This window comes from Podarcis cretensis, assembly GCF_951804945.1.
Source record: "Podarcis cretensis genome assembly, chromosome: 1".
In the NCBI taxonomy this organism is placed as follows: Eukaryota; Metazoa; Chordata; class Lepidosauria; order Squamata; family Lacertidae; genus Podarcis; species Podarcis cretensis.
Window position 1 is genome coordinate 53,978,896 of NC_137170.1, and position 17,997 is coordinate 53,996,892.

A 17,997-nucleotide genomic window follows, 5' to 3' on the forward strand; every position below is an offset into this window, starting at 1 on the left:
TATCACATATACATTTATTATGGTATAAATATTGGTACTTACGTACCAGTTAGGTGTAAATTATACAGAATCTTCCTTCCCCCAAACTGTGTTCAGTATACAGTCATACCTCGGGTTGAATACACTTTGAGTTGAGTGTGTTCGAGTTGTGCTCCGCGGCAACCCGGAAGTAACAGAATGTGCTACTTCCGGGTTTAGCCGCTTGCGCATGCGCAGACGCTCAAAATGACATCGCACGCATGCGCAGAAGTGGCGAAAAGCGACGCACGCGTGTGCAGACGTGCTGTTGCTGGTTACGTTTGCTTCTAGATGTGAACGGGGCTCTGGAACGGATCCCGATCGTATCTAGAGGTACCACTGTATGTGAAAGTTTAGTCATCTACAATGGCCAACTACAAAGAACAACCAAGGGTACTGGCTTCACATAGGAGCCAATGCTTATAGTTTATTACTCTCCAAAGTATGAGAGGAAGCCTTGGGTTTGTTCTTCGCTTCCTCTCGACTATTTGGAGCGAAACAAACCCTAAGTGCTGGGTTGCACATAATGCTAGCTTGGGACAGGGATGAGTGGGGTGGGTGCAATTTAAGCAGCATGCACCAGCACACAGGGCTCATTCATGGCAAGCCACAGTTTGCCTTACTGTGAGGTGGAAACATTAGGAAGCAGCCTTATAAGATCTAACCCTAACTCAGAATTGTGTACACTAATTGGCAGTGGCTCCCCAAGGTTTTAGACAGGGGACGCTCCTAGCCCGTCTTGGAGATGCTGGGAATGAAACCTGGGAACTTCTGCATGCAAAGCAAGCCCTCTGCTAATGGGCTGCGACCCTTGTCCAACAACAGCACCACACAAGCACAACCAAGGAAGGTGGAAGCAGAGAGAGAGAAACCTCTACAAACAGTTCAGAACTTTGGAAAGAACAAGCTGTTCTTCCACCAGCAGTTCACTGGGCAGGGAAGGAGAGGTAGAAGCTGAGGGTATAGATAAGAGGGGAGAGACTTCATCAGGCAAGGCCTTCTTTCACCTGCCTTGCCCCACCCTCTAGTCCCTACTTCTCAATTTGTATTGTATTATTTTATGCACTGTGACTTGCCATCTGTTTTATTGATTGTAGTTTAGAAATAACTTATTGTAATTGTTAAGAAGGGAATTCTGTTAAATTCTTATATGCTGATATTATTATTCTATACTATTCTAATGATTGCTGAATGTTACTTTATTTGATGTAGGCTGTTTATTTTAAAGCTATGTTTTATTATCACATTTTTGTATTGCATTAGATTGTTATAAGGTGTACATTCTTTGTTTCTTTACCTTGTAAACCCCCTTGCATTGTAAGATAGAAAGGCGGTATACAAATTAAAAGTGATGATGATAAGAGGTTCCAAACTTTAGGAAAGGACTGTTGAACCAAAGGAAATATGTGTTTTAGAAAAATGACTAAGAACCACCTGCTTTATGAAGATCTGATTATTCAACAAAAATTAACTGTATGATATCTGATTTGTTGCAGGAAAACCATACTTCCCCTTTACCCTGCTCCACTGAAATCATATCCAGAAAGGCAATTAAGAAGTTAACAAGTTTCCTCTCATTCTCCTGTCTCTGGTCCTTTTCCCTGAGTAAAAGAACAATGAAATCTCCACACTCTGTGATAATGATAACACTTCCTGTGGTGTCAGCTATGGCTTGCTACAAACAGGATTATGATTGCAACTTAAGCAAAATGTGTCATTACGTTGCTGTGGGAAGCAGAAGGGTTTTTATCAAGAGAGAAAAAAGTTTTCCACAAACTAAGCACATGGGTTCACTGACTGCATCTTTTATATTGAAGGTTCTGCTTCAAATCGCACACTTGTTTGTCAGGTGCAATTAGTAAGAAAATAAACCTAAAGACATAGAAACATGAGAAAAACATATTTCTAGCTCCCAAATCTAATGTTCACAGAACATAATCCTAAAATTGTCTATGATTGGCCTTTGACCAAACCTGGGAAAGATGTTGGACTTAAATTCCTATCAGCTTCAGCCAGACAGGCCAATCAGCCAGTCATTTGTTATTGTTTCAGCCATGGGTCACAACAAAAAACAAAATGTGGAATAGCAATTACAGTTTAAAAAGAATATTCACAATAGCAATAATGTCTTACCCTTATTCACCATGCTACTGAGATGTCAGGAGATTGGGTGAAACTTTCAAAGCTACCAAGGCAAATCCTTTGCACTACTGCTGAGTCACACTGTTGCAAGAAGCCAGCAGAAAATCAATTTTTCTTCAGTTCAGACCAACTGGAGTTTTTACCTCAAGAGGTGAATTTGAGAATTTTGTAAGCAGTACAAAAATGAGTAATAAGGTACATCTTGTGCAGAATCACTGCCACGAGGGCAGAGTCTGAAGTGATAAGGCATTTTCCTTACAAAAAGAAAGAAAAAGTCCTGCAGTTGGCACCTGTTGCATCTTTGGATGAATTAGGGCATTTCTAAGAGCAGGATTAGTAATAAGCTTCAAATTCAAATTTATATTTAATCATTGTGGGTGGAGAGCAAAAACAGATCATTAGGTTATTTCTGTTTTTCTAACAAAAAGGCATATATTCAGCATTGTTCTAACCCATAGATGTTATAGTCAGCATGTTCAGCCATGAAAAAGTAGTAGCCAAAAATAAGTAGTCACTTGCTAACTATTTGCTTGTTTAAGCACAATGAAATTATGAAGTAAATAGGCTTATTGCACAGGTGTAAGAAACAAAGTAGAAACTTATTGGGTGGGGGAGTTTCTTTATGATAATAATTGTATTGTGATTGACTACCCTGTGCAGAACATCTTGCAGACGTGGGTTTGTGTGTGTGTGTGTGTGTGTGTGTGTGGCCTGTGCTTCCTTGCACCCCACCTGAATACTAAATAAACTGCTTTTTCTCCTCTGCAAGTGTTCTTCTTCTCTGAGACTCCAGCCACTAAGGGAAAATTCCCCCTACATCACTGCATACTAAGTGGCTCTCTTATTACTTGTGAAGGCACATAAAAACAGACATTACGAACCCAAGTACTGAAAATCTGTTTGCTTGCAAGAGCGAGGAAACTCCAGAGAAAAGCCATAATGCTGAGCTTCATGAACTACACTTTGGAGCCAATTTGAACCTTTTGACAACTTGACTCCAATTTGCTCCAAGAAACACAGTTTAGCTAATCTAGTAGTTGAATGTAAAAGCCCTTTGGCAGAGCAATCCTAACTCGCTGCTGCTGCCACTAAGACTCTGCAAAGCAACTGAGCCTCCAATGCATCCATCCACAGCCGCTCAAGGCAGCCGAAGGTGGGGGGAAGCAGATCAGGCTTGATCATTGTGCCATCTCCAGGTCAGCACTAGCTGTGAGATCAGCTCAGAATCCAGCAGATCCCCGGCTGGCCCACTGGTGGCATCCCCTCTGCTGGAATGACCCATGTTATGACTTTCTACCAGAGTCCACTGACAGGGATACCATCTCCGTACATGTCCTGCAGGAGAGCTGGGCCGGCAGACACAATTGGAAGGGTGTCCCTGCTCAATCCAAACCACACACAGCCTGATGTAAGGAGGAGAGGGGCAGATGCTGGATTGCAGCCTAAGCCAGTAACTGAAAGTTCTGCTAATGATAATAGATTTGCCAGATATTTTATCAGTTTCTGGTCACTAGAAATAAATATGGAAACATCTAGGTACGTCCAGAATTATCCTCAATTTATTTTGAAAATACTCCACAATTTTCTGCTCCACAATACAATGTTGTATCCGTTTTGCCTACAGCCTATTAGCAGCAACAAAAATCAACAAATCCTGCATCTGCTATGTCACATAGTTATTAACCAATTGTTCCAATAGAAAACAGTAGTGGAATCTTTAGAGTATCTTGCTTGTAATTCATCTTTTTCTTCATTCAACTTAGTATTGTAGTTTGAGTCTAAAACTTGTCCAAAAAATGTTTTCATTCCTGAAAGGTTTTCATTATAATAATTTATTACTGGATCAATAGGGAAGCTGAATTCTAATTTGTTTGGTATTGATTAGGTGACACTTTCTGGGGGAAAATGTGCACTACTTACACTGCATTGACTTGTTCACATCCTAATCCATCCCGTGAAATTAATATAAAATCCAGCTATGAATTATACGCACTGAACATGCCTGATCAATTTCCAAATAGGAAATGTATGTCTAGGTTACCAGATCTCAGAACTTTAATCACTGAAACATTTTTCTACTCACTTGAGATTGCAGCCCCAAAAGCATGTCAGAATCACAAGTACACTACTCCTGGTGAGTGCTAACTAGGGACTCAGCTAAACTGGTGTAAAGAAAAAGTGATTTATATGCAATATAACATTGTGCCACCAGATGGCACTATGGAATCCCGTTTTTCTCTATCTGTTTTCCCTGTTTAGATTTACAAAACGTCTAATTGAAACGCTTCTTTGATGTGTCTAGATCCAGCCTAGCTCTTTGAACAAATAAAACTGAATCCTCTAAATCATAGGTCTTTAAAGGTGGGTGGGAAGTAGGGTTTACCAAAAGGGGAGGGAGAAGGGGCAAGAAAAGGGAAAGTGGGCTGTACCAAGGATATACAATCATGGAGGGGGGGCTAATGGGCATGTACCAAAGGAGGAACTGGGGAAAGAAGAACCCCCACAGGCAAATGGTGAGTGTGTGCCGAACGGGGAATCCTAGGGGAGGGCATGGAGAAGAAAAATTGAGAATATCAAGAAGATCAGCGGGGGTGGTTGGGGGAGAAAGACACTCTGCACATGTTCAGAGGAGCCTCTTTTTCACATAGGGAGCCTTGCAAGGTTTTTTTTTTTTTTTTTTGGGCAAGGGGTTGGCAGAAAAGTAGAGGGAAGGAAGCAGTCTCGGAATACGAGTGAAAGTGATAAGATAGGCTGAAGAGAAAGAGAAGCTGGGTGCTTCAGAATTTGCATGTGTGTGTGTGTGTGAAAAAGGGCTTAGCAGTTGCAATAGGGGGAAGAAGGGTGGGGCATAGAGTGGGGAAGGCCTTGGTGTGGCTCCCCCCCCCCCCAATTTTAACAAAACTTACTCTCAAGTAAGTTCACATGACTACAACCTTAGTATCTCAGTGTGAATTTGGAGAGAAAACTAGCCAATTTTTATTTAGTTACTAATGAAATCAATACATAAAATGGAAAGGCATCGCAAAACGAAAGAGGGGCATACTTTTTGTTTTGCTTCAGAGTAGGAGAATCTGCCCACCTATAAACACCCCAAAACTACAGCATCTAACAAAGAACAACTGCTACCTAAGGGAAATGGATGTTCTGCAGATTTATTTTCTGTACACAGGATTTCAGGCCTGATGAAAATGTGAAAGTTGGTCCCATGTTGTAAGTTGGGTGTCTGAGGTGGGTCTCAAGTCTGGACCAGTTGAAGACAACTGCTGTAAATTAAGATAGGCAAACCTTGTGTCCTGGTGATGACTTCCTTTCCTTCCACTGGAATTGCAGTTATCTTCCTATTTCCCCCTCGATTTTTTCTCACAACGTATTTCTGTGGACCAGGAATAAAAAAGAGAAAGAAACAATGTGATTAGATTTCCTTTGCTTTAATCAACAGCTCCAAATGTGCTTTTTCTTCCCAGACCAAGCTTTGCTTGGGGCACCTCTGCTTGAATCCAAATCAACTGGACCTGATTTGCACTTTCCTGGTCATATTAAACAAGGAGTGGATGCTGGCAGTATAGAGACCGAGTCAGATTAACACCAGGAGCGTACTGGAAGTTGGTAGCTCTCAAATCTTAATCAAGTTGTTACTTACTTTATTTGGTAAATTAATTGTGGTAGTCCAGTTCCTCTCCTACCCTTCCTCATGGAGGAGTCATCTGGTTTGAATGGAAAACACCGAGTGTCCACTAATGTCCAAGCTGCCTGTGTATTATTAGCTTTTCCTCCAAAAGTCTGACTAGTTACATGTAGAATTATGCACACAAAAATACTTGTCTTGTACATATGATACATATAAAGCATCAAATCCTGAACGGTACTGTATTTTCTGAAGCAAAATTTTGTAAACTTTTTAAAATAATAATTTTTATCCAGGATGCTTTCCACACTAGCCCTCAGACCCTGTTGACTAGGCAAAGTCTGCAAGCCATGACCAAATGGATCAAGACCAAACTGAGAAACTTTAGAAAAACGAAAAGAGTAGAACTGAATTGTTCCGCTCATTGTGTGTGCATGCCAGACCCAGATTCACACGGATCTATCTTTCTGTACTAAGGGCCATTAACAATCCCAGGAGCTACAGAAACAACCAATCAAAAAGAGTAACACCCAGGCATTCACTGCCCTGATGCAAGCATTTGTCTGCATCTGAAGATTACATTTTGTCAAGCTGAAAAATGTAATCCATTCAGATTCTGAAAGTCATCACAGGCACTAGACTCCAACAAAGTAAAGTGAACAAATATTACTGTTAAGTGCGTACTAGGAACCTAGTATAGGAACCTAGGTGAAGGTCATTAAGGAAAATTAAAAGACTGCCTTAAAGATAGCAGTGTAAAGTGCTGCATTTTCAATGGCTCTGGGGTTAAAGTCCCTCAGTATCAAATTTCAATTTCTTATCGGTTTTGAAAATGTTAAACACATTCAAAGAAATGTTGCCTGCCTGCAACCCTTAAGAAGATTAGGTTACTGCCAGCCAACTATGAGAAACTTAAATCCAGTATTAATCCTAATTCCCATTGAATCAAATCTGCATTATTCAGGAAAAGCCAAGCGCATATGGATTTTGACTGCACCCATATTCCAGTGTATGCCATGATCCATGTCATAAATGCTAGATGCTAAACCTCTGGCATGTGTGAGAAATAAATCCTGACTGTGGCTGCTAGAGCAATGCAAAGAGAGGAGGAGATGGCAACAAACTGCAGCAATCCCAGGTTTTGAGGCAGACCGAGCAGGGCATAAGGCAAGAGAGTAAGCTTGCTTTTGTAAGAAATGAATAATGGAAGATATAAATCATGCTTTCAGGAAAGCTGGTGAATAAAGATAAACTGTACTGTAATAACCAGCTTCTGCACTATCCCAGGATAGTCCCCCCCCCCCCACTCCTCATCATGTGAACCTTCATACACTCTGCACAGGGGAGGTCACTTAAGTGCTGCAAAAGCAATGCAGGAGGTAGCATTTACAAGTTACTGGTCTCTGCAGCCACAGCAGGCACTGTGATTCTCCAGCAGTTTGACTTCACCCCCGGAGGCACACTCCATTTTCTTTCGAGACAGACAGATGCCAACATGCATGCATATTTAAAAAAAATCTTCTGCCCACTACACTTCCATAGTTTGAATTTGATTTTTTTCCCCAACCATTTGAGATGGGCAAGCCCTGCCTAACTTATAATGGTTTTGCTTGGAAACTCATACCTGGAAGTGAGAGTTCAGCGACATTATCAACTCCAAAGAGTGATTCTGTGATGGGGAAAAACCTCTTAGTTCTACAAGGCTGAGGATTTTAAATTCACACTATTCCTATGGCTCAGTGAACATACAACACCCTCATAGTTTTTTGTAGCAATCCTGAAAATTAAACCCATTGTATTCTTATTTTATGAAGTTCTAAAGCTGAAAAAGCCCAAGGCTATGAATTGCATTTAAATTGCCCGCAATTTAAATTCTCCTCTAAACCCAACACTCTGCTCGCTGGTCATCACTTCTTCAATCTCAGTGTAAACTGCATTCCCTGCTACTGCCAGTCAGTCCTTTCTGTATGAGTTATTTGTAATCTCATATAAATCCTTGGTTGTTGCTGGTGGTTTATCCAGCTCATATGTTTTTTAAAACAACAACAACACAAAGTTGCCCAGGTCAAATCTGGCAAAGAACAGCTCACAGCAGTGGCGGAGCCTCATGCTCCGGCACCGGGGGGTGGGCTGGTGTGCGTCCCGGGGGCGGGGCACACTGCCTGCAGGGGCAGGGTGCGCATCCCGGGGGCAGGTGGCACCCAGCGCGTGGGGGGGAGCAGCAATGACACTCTACCGGGATCGCGCTGCCGGGGGCGGTGCGCTCCCCCCCCCACTCTTCTTCCTCTGCCAGTGGCCCACAGAAAGATTGCCTGTATATTGGTATATTTGGGATGGGGGATGCCAAACCAAGCTAAGGGCAAACCGTTTTCACCAAGAGATATGGAACCAATCAAAACTTTACACATTTTGCAGCTCTCATCCTCAAGGATGAAAGTGGCAACAAATATGAACACCACAGTATTCCAAGAATCTTTGTTCCCATAGTTGTGCTTTAAATATACCCACTTGATCCCCAAGACCAAGCTTTGTATCATCTCTCTTTCTCCCTACCCTGGATTGCCACAAACTTTAGAGCAAAATGACACAGTATCCTTTTAATTTGTCTGAGAGTAGAACGATCAAAAGTAAGAAAACAAAGAGTGGTTGACTGGAGCAGCAGAAAAAGATTAAAGTAGCTGCTATAAAGATACTGTTCAGTGGTAAAAATAACTTTTAAAATGCTCACTGGAGGGCCCAATGGTGACTGCAACCCTCAAGACTGCAGTTCTATGAAACAGAACATCCCACAGAGAAAAAAAAATATGTCTCAGTAGTCATGATTACATGTAAGTACAGGCAGCTCCATTGTTCCAGAATATTTCACAGAAGGGTAATGGGATGTCTGTCTCAGATATTTATTACCAGAATCTGACTGATGTTGATATCTCTAAGATGACTGAAGTACAATGTTGCCTACAAAATGCAATATAGCAAAATCTCTTTCCCCACCTCTTGTTCTAGAAACAATAAATTTCATTTCACTAGAAACAAAATAAACAAAATGGTCAATTATCTTGCATATATTAGCCAACAGAAACCATGTGGATAACACACTATCCAAAATATTGACTTAGACTATTGAGATACAAAGTTTTCGATCAAATACAAAACATAAAATAAAACAACTCAAACCATCCACACGGCTATGACGTGGTAGCCAAAATCTCTTTTAAACAAACGTATCATGAAACGTATCATGTTCTCGAAGCTACAAACATGAGTTTGACCAAACTGCGGGAGGCAGTGTAAGACAGGCTAAACAAACAACAACAACATCACGAAGCATCTCCAAACAGCTAAGTGCATGGTAATATTTTTAAGAAAAGAGCAAACAGAACCTGGTTCAGAATAGCTAGCTGCCAAAAAGTTCATGGAATTGTACAAGTAATAAACATGTAGGAGAGTAAAGGTAAAGGGACCCCTGACCGTTAGGTCCAGTCGCGAACGACTCTGGGGTTGCAGCGCTCATCTCGCTTTACTGGCCGAGGGAGCCGGCGTACAGGTCATGTGGCCAGCATGACTAAGCCGCTTCTGGCGAATCAGAGCAGCGCTTCATGCTTTTGAACTGCTAGGTTGGCAGGAGGAGGAACCGAGCAACAGGAGCTCACCCAGTCATGGGGATTCGAACCACCGACCTTCTGATCGGCAAGCCATAGGCTCTGTGGTTTAACCCACAGCACCATCATGCTTAAGTCAGCTGTTAGCATCATTTGATATCTATCTTTGCTACTTTTAACTCTTAAAAAAACTTTTTATTATTTCAGATGATTAGGGATCAGATGGGTGCAAATGTTGCCTACTGTTAATGAAGTCGTCAATCAGAAAGTTCCACATTAGCTGTGCATTTCCCTTCAAATAATTATTTTAAGTCTCTCCAAAGGTCCAGGGCACACTTAAGCAAGGAGGGGTGTTTCTACACAACCTATTTATTGATCATGCATCCTAATCTGTTTGCTGAGGGGTTAGTTGCATCAAAGCATGTGTTATGCCACACTTTCCCATCCCTTTCCTTATCACCAAAAGTCTGAACTTTTGGAGAAGTGGGTTTGTTGTACAAGGCATTAAGCTATAATTATAGAACCTGGATTTGCCAATGTGACTGAATCCCATCGAAAAATAGAAACAGTCTGGAAGTGCCCAAAGTCTGCAACTCTAAAGACAGTAAAGTCCCAACTATTAACCTGTGAAATTTTAGTTCTTGGGTTTGGGGGTGCTTTTTAACAGGACAAGGAGACTGCCTTGAAGATTGTAGAAGCAGCACTTTCAGAGCAGGTGTTTATTAGGGATGTGTATTACCCCACCCCATGCAACCTGTGGCCCTGATCCACGCTCCGCCCCCACCCCCCAAAAGTTGGTCCTGGGCGAATCCAGCAGTGGATCCTATCCCTAATTAATTTGGAGTCAGAGCTGTTTAATTAGTTTAATAAATAATAATAATAATTCAACATATTGTCAGGAGGGGAACATTACATCTCCTCCCTCTCCTCAGCTGATTTGGATGTGCGGGGGGGGGGGGTCCAGTTCAGCAAAGTGAATGTGGATTGCATCCTAAAAGTGGATAATAATAATAAAATTACTTTCAAAGCAAATAAAACTGTTATTTTAAAATGCATTAGTTCTGTGCCTTCCACATGTATATATTAGGTGTCCATATTGCTCCAGATGCACTTCAGCCTCCTCCTCACATGCAAAGTATTGCAGAATTTATGTAAGAGTATTGTAAATCAATGGAAAATTTGGTCATGGTGTCTTGGAAGCTCACAAAACCAATACGCTGGTGCCCTGGAACACGCCAAAGCAGCTACAACCAGAATAATGGCATGACATGAGAATAGACAAGGCAGCATCAGTGTGACAGGTAGGCAACCACATTCAATTCATTAAAAAACCACCCACCCATTTTCACTGACTTTGTAGCTCATGAAAACAGCAGCAGAAACCTTCCAAATATGACTAATGCCATGATGTGTACAAGGGAACCACTATCTTCCCAACAGTCCACCATTAAATTAGTTGTTTACAAAACACTGAACATATTAAGAAATAAAAAGTGTCTGTTGAAGGTTAAGGCAGTAGACCATTAGCATTTTGATAGCTTTCCACAACACATAAAAGAAGTAAGTCTTTAAAATTCATTGCCCTAAGATTAATCCTCCTCTTACAGCATTTCCTTCTCAGCTTGAGGCAGCTATCAAGCTTTCTATTCCTTAATACCTTTATAAGCACACATAATGCTCCAGGGGGCTGCTATGGCTGGAAGTCTCACAACCCTTGTGTGCAAAGTTCCAGAAAAAGGTGCCTCCTTTTAGAGCAAAAACACTTGCCACATGTAAGTCTTTATCAACAGCTTGATCATCTATAGAAATTCATGAACCCCATAATGTCTGCTATTGACTTGAAGGGAATGTTGCAGTATTACTATGCAGCCAGCATATTTGTCTGGGGAAATAAACAACAGCCTTAGAAATCAGACTGCAAAAAAATACAGAAGATAACAATTAGAGAACATTCTGGTAGTTCCTGTGCCTGGTGCATGCTTTAAAACAGTTTCAGCTATAGTCTTGGGCCAAATTCAATTGAGCATTCTTCCAAGTAAACATGCATGCATATCATTGGGCTGCACATATTTATTCTTCTGAAAAGACAACTTAGGATAATTCAACCACCTTGGCCAAAGCTCTCAAAAGCTGATGAGCTGCTGCAATTCAGTGTAGGAATTACTGAGCTAGATGGCCCAATGATCTGACACAATAGAAGGCATCTCCCTACGTTCCTTGATGGAAACAGAGAAGTAAGATGCATAATGTTATGAGAAATGAACTTGCTCCTTCTTACCGGCTTTCTGTCCAGGAATACTTACATTCAGTACAGTAATTCATACTTCTCCCATGCATGCCACTTGCTTATGGCTAACATCTCTTCATACCAGTCTATAGCTGATATTCCGAGATGCCACATTAGTGTTTGCGAACCCCATATTTGCCACATTCCAAAAACCAAATCTGCAGGGTGGTCAGTTCTTTTAACTAAGCATACAACTTAACATCACACAAATTTATTGAAAAAATTCATCCCTTACACTGCTAGGTATACACCCCTCTTTTATCACTCGTAACTAGTTCACAGCACTACATCCAGCACCTGGGAAATTATGTGTACCACTGGCCCACTCAGCTCCCATAACCCTCCCAGTACCCCTGGGAGCACAGCTCCCAAAACAGCTTTCAGCAAATTAAAGTTCAAGACTGGCTGATTAAAGAACACTCCATCATAGCACCTCTGTCAAGCAGTGTCTTGACTAAGTAAGCAAGCATATTACAACAAATAGAGGACTAAGTTTTCCATCATTCAGTCAGAAAATACATTTACAGTTAAGTTTGAGTGTATTCCCCTAGTCCCGTAAGGAAAGGCTGATAGGAATGGATGTTCAAAAGCCGTCAACCATGTCTGAAAGGGTCAGATGATCTCTGGTTCCTGTCTGCCCTGCACATTGCTAAGGTTCTAACTGAAGAACCCTCCTGTCAGTATGATACCAAGTCAATTTTGTAGCAATTCCGCTTACTGGGAGAGACCCAGATAATTGTCCTTGCCTATGACTCTGAGGGAGGCACTCCTTTAGGTAGCAGCCAGAATGCAAAAGGGGGGGGGGGTGGAATTACACAGATTTAGGGAAGGGTTAGTTACAGGCATGTGTATACAGAAGCACACTTGACTCTTCACACAGGCTTTTGATTTTTGTTAGAGAATATTCAATTTTCCTTATCTGCATACTGTACTGCCTTTTCACTTCAATAAAGAAAAATCTGACCTAGTCAGCCATTAAAGGCTTAGTATGTCAGTGGTTAGAGTGTGGTGCTGATAATGCCAAGGTTTCAGGTTTGATCCCTGTATGGGACAGCTGCATATTTCTGCATTGCAAGGGGTTGGTCCTCAGGGCCCCTTCCAACTTTACAATTCTATGATTCTATTTTCCCTCTTACATATTGGGAAGCAGATTAAGGCTCCTGGCATGCATGGGAGTCCTTACCCTCTCTGTGGTTACTTCTCCTTACAGCTTACAGCTTATGGAGTGTAGCCACAATTAAATGCAAGCTGAAGGATGGGATCCACTACACATTGCTCCCATTACCCTTCTGCTGTCCCACATGCTCCTGAGAGTTAAGCTTCCTGCTTTGCAAGTACTGTAAAGCTATGAGCTCCACCCAGTTTTCAGACTGGCCACCTTAGTGGCCGGCCAATCGGAAGGTCAGCAGTTCGAATCCCCACAACAGGGTGAGGTCCCGTTGCTCGGTCCCTGCTCCTGCCAGCCAAGCAGTTAAAAAGCATAGCAAAGTGCAAGTAGATAAATAGGTACCGCTCTGGCGGGAAGGTAAACGGTGTTTCCGTGTGCTGCTCTGGTTTCGATAGAAGCGGCTTAGTCATGCTGGCCACATGACCCGGAAAAACTATCTGCGGACAAACATCGGCTCCCTCAGCCAGTAAAGCGAGATGAGCACCGCAAGCCCAGAGTCGTTCACAACTGGACTTAACTGTCAGGGGTCCTTTACCTTTACCTTTAACTTTAACTTCTGTACAATGCAAGCCTATCAACATGGCCAACAGAGGATGAGAAAAGCTGCACCATCTCTGAGAACTGGACTTCACCTAATAGAAGAGGCAAAGAGATTTGGAAGCAAGCACAAAACTCATGCAGCACATCTGTGGCACAGCCAACAATGTAGCTTTCCTTAAGGGACTTGATGTATCTTTTCTATTTCGTTGCAACACCTGCCTCTTTCTCTGATGTTCAAAAAAAGGCTGCAGTTCACCTTCATCCAGTGAGCAGTGCAGGTCCTGCTTGGGGGCTGAGCATCACAGTCACTTCTGGGACTTTGTTGTTGTTGTTATTTTTTAGCTGGCTCAGTCTGACTACTGGAGGGGATGAAGTAATCATCAGACTATTCAGTCACCAGCCAAGCTTCCCGCCTAGTGTGTCACTACATTCAATAATTTTGAATCATTTGTAACAGTGCACAAAAATTAGAAGTCAGGCCTCCTTTACCCTCTCCACATTCTATCAAGAAAGTAAGTCACCATGGATGAAGAAAAACAAATGGTCCCATAAACTGACAATTTCTAAATAAGGGGGCACTACATCACAGGTAGAAATATCAACAACCTCAGATATGCAGATGACACAACCTTGATGGCAGAAAGTGAGGAGGAATTAAAGAACCTTTTATTGAGGGTGAAAGAGGAGAGTGCAAAATATGGTCTGAAGCTCAACATCAAAAAAACGAAGATCATGGCTACTGGTCCCATCACCTCCTGGCAAATAGAAGGGGAAGAAATGGAGGCAGTGAGAGATTTTACTTTCTTGGGCTCCATGATCACTGCACATGGTGACAGCAGCCACGAAATTAAAAGACGCCTGCTTCTTGGGAGAAGGGCAATGACAGGCCTAGACAACATCTTGAGAAGTAGAGACATCACCTTGCCAACAAAGGTCCGTATAGTAAAAGCTATGGTTTTCCCAGTAGTGATGTATGGAAGTGAGAGCTGGACCATAAAGAAGGCTGATCGCCGAAGAATTGATGCTTTTGAATTATGGTGCTGGAGGAGACTCTTGAGAGTCCCATGGACTGCAAGAAGATCAAACCTCTCCATTCTGAAGGAAATCAGCCCTGAGTGCTCACTGGAAGGACAGATTGTGAAGCTGAGGCTCCAGTACTTTGGCCACCTCATGAGAAGAGAAGACTCCCTGGAGAAGACCCTGATGTTGGGAAAGATGGAGGGCACAAGGAGAAGGGGGTGACAGAGGACGAGATGGTTGGATAGTGTTTTCGAGGTTACCAGCATGAGTCTGACCAAGCTGTGGGGGGCAGTGGAGGACAGGAGTGCCTGGCGTTCTCTGGTCCATGGGGTCACGAAGAGTCGGACACGACTAAACGACTAAACAACAACATCACAGGTCATAAATCTTCCAAAACATTGACTCCAATGATGGGGTTCTCTTCTAGGGGTAGGACATGACAGCTTCCAATCCCTAATCAGACATTTGCCTAGCCGTACTGTGCCATTTCATTACTTCCAGCCATGCTTTGATTTACGTCCAGGGGTTTATACCTAGCAACAAAGGCTGCTAATAAATTGAATCCTCTTTGAAATGCATTTAGAGAGTTATTGGATGAGCCAGAAAATTACTGTATCATCAGCTTACAATTGATGCATCTGTTTCACCACCTCCTTACTAAGCAATTCAAAGTCTAGACAGATTCTACTTTTACTACAAGTCATAATTCTGAACAGTAGAGAGAGAGAGAGAGAGAGAGAGAGAGAGAGAGAGAGAGAGAGATGCTCGAGCCAGGAAGACAGATAAGAGTAGAAAATGAACAGTTTCTTTAGGGAAACCCAGGAAAGTTAGTGGGATACATGGGGCTTCCAGGCAATCTCCTATCCAGACATGCTCCACACTTAACATCAACAATGCATAAACATCATGGGCTCTCAGACTGTTAGGCCTTAGAAGAAAAACATGACAACAATATGCTGCATAAGCCCAAATGACATAAAATGGAATAGTCCCCCTTTAAAGCATAGAGACAGCTCAGTGAAGCATACAGCCAGGACTGGCTTCAGGTTTCTGGGGGCCCTTGGGCACAGGGTATCAGTGAACACTCCCTACATCAGTTATACTGACTATAGGAAGAGAACTGGGTTTAGCTAATACCTGTTGCTTGAGCCACTGAACTGAGAATTTGCAGGACTAATAACCTAAAGTTAAATGGGTGGTTTACGGGTATAGAAAACAAACCTTCAGAATTCTGCTTTTTGTCCTATGCTTGCCAGACACCTTTGCCACGTGAGCAAACAAGAGTCTGGTGTGGCAGAGAGCACCAGCCAATATATGCTGTTCATATTCACAATCTGTCAAATATTTGTGGGAGGGGTGGGTCCACAGGGCCTGTTTTTTGCATACATGCTTGTTCCATGAAGTGAAGAAGGCGATAGTGGCATTAGCTGAAGCTTTAAAATGTGGATTTGTGAACTATGTACTGAAATCAGGACAAGAAAAATAGAAAAATATAATGATGACAAAACCTCTGAAAACAAAAGCAAACTATATTTTATATATACTTTGCTACAGAGAAACTGGAATTGCTATTACTTAACTCAATTACATAGCAACAGCTTGAAATACTTTGTCTTTAAAAGGACTGTTTTGTTTTAGCCCCTATAATCTGCAATTTGAAACCACCAGGCATATTTTTGTTCATCGTTCCGAAAAGTGATGTGTGGAATTTTGATCCAAGCACAGCTCAAGTAAAGGCCCAGTGTGCACAGTACAGCTTCGGGTTTATTACAAACTATATGTGAAAGAATCCATCTGAGCCAACTAAAATGTTCAGAGTTGGCGACAGCAATGGCTGCCATTTAAACCAGAGGTTGGGATGAATGATCCCATGAATCATTAAAACAATTCAATGACTCTCAGGGTTACCCTGAGATGTAGGGTAAGGCCTATTCAGTTAAACATACTGCTTGAGCAAAACCATCTATTGGAAAACAAAGAGTTAATTCTTTCCTTCCAGTCTTATATAAATTGGAGGGGGTGCAGTGGAAAGAAACTACACAATTAAATTTAACCCAATAATCATAATAAACAAACAGATCTCATTTTTATCCTGCTGCTACAAAAAAGCAAGCTGCATTGTAAAATCAGGAGTCCCAAAAGAGTACAGTGCTATAACCATACTAAACTATGCCTCAACTCTTTTCCCCACATCACAAACACAAGCCTTATCCAGTTCCAAGAACTAATTTCCCACTTTCATTTTACAGACCCCTAGCCAATTTCTGTGGTCTAGACACAAACATCATCAGTTGTCAGATGAATTTTCCTGGGCTGCTTAAGTGATTCTTCTAAGCAGCAGCCATAAAAGCAAATGAGAAGAGACAGTCTACAGGCTTGCCTTTCCTGTCCATACCCAAACATGCCCCACCCCATTAGGTTCTGAAGGCACATTCTTCCTCCCCTATCAACATCAGCTGGTATAGATCATTTCCTAAGGCCCCTTTTTCCAACCTAGTTGTTGTCATTGATCTTTTTGCAGCTGCACATGCCTTCAAACCCTGACTTTCCTCACTACTGCTTCAAGATGAACGCTCCCGTTCTCTTTGGATTCAAAACCCTGCTTAGCCTTTCATACTGAAGAAATATTGTTAGGGTGGATCTGGGTGTTGCAGATCCATATGGTGGATGCATCTGAACAGCAAGTCAGTTGTCAATGAAGAGTGTTCAGGTAACAAAGCCAGCCTTGCTCTGTCCCAATAATCCTACATGATAATGAGTGTACAACAAGTTTGTTTGTGCTATGTGGCCAGTCACCAAAGGTAATAAGCTATCTATGTGAATTCAGCTGTTGAGCAGAGACTAAATGTGGCTGCAATGTAAGGCTATATGTGTATGTGTACACACAGAGACATATACCATGCAGCATATTTAAAGAAAAAGACTTGAAAACTATGTCAACCTGGTACTTGGACTCAGAACAAAGCACTGATCTAGACCGAATCTTACACAGGTAAAGAAATTAAGTGGCACTGATTTTCCTGGACTGTAGGTGGGAAATGAGTGCTTCCCGCACACAGAAAACTGGCACATCAAGCAGCAGGATTCTAGAGAAGTCCTATCCTTTACATGCTACTTTTCTAACATCAGCCTCCAAAAATATTAGCAAATAAAAAGAAGTAGAGATTTTTACAATTGCACTTGCCCCTATGAGTGTGGTACCATTCTATGGGAAGCATGAGTGAAAATCTTTTCTTATTTGAAGCTGTAGGGGTGAGTGGAGATAACCCCATCAGTTTTGTGATGATCCTCACATCCTCCTCAGTGCCAAAGCTAGGATGAAAGCCAGAGGGTTGAAAGAATGCTCCCTGTCTCTCTTTTCTGCAGGAGAAAGGAGCAAAGGATCCTGTAGCTATTGATTCCCTCTGTTGAGCAGCAGCCAAAGTACATGCTCCCCACTTTTCTGAAGGAAAGAGCAGCAGTGGGGAGGGTACTCCTGTAGCTACTACTTTGTGGTGGGGTTCTGAACTCCACTGCACATCTGCAGTGGAAGCTTGGCTACTCCCCTCCTGCAGGAAATGTTGGGTAGATTCCTTTGTTGTGGGGCAGAGATGCTTGC

General features: G+C 42.1%; 1 protein-coding gene across 5 annotated transcripts in view; it reads right to left on the bottom strand.

Annotated features, from left to right (window-relative positions):
- The window catches only part of TSPAN18 (tetraspanin 18), a 178,149-nt gene that overhangs the window by 133,374 nt on the left and 26,778 nt on the right, over positions 1–17,997 (bottom strand). For 2 of the 5 annotated variants that reach the window (XM_079952716.1, XM_079952713.1), the window contains exon 2: positions 5,446–5,533. The exons of 2 other annotated variants lie outside the window; for them this stretch is intronic. The gene's annotated coding sequence lies outside the window, so the exon portion shown is untranslated. Of the gene's footprint in view, positions 1–5,286; positions 5,347–5,445; positions 5,534–17,997 lie in introns of those variants that run through there. One more of the 5 variants, XM_079952715.1, reaches the window with a different exon arrangement.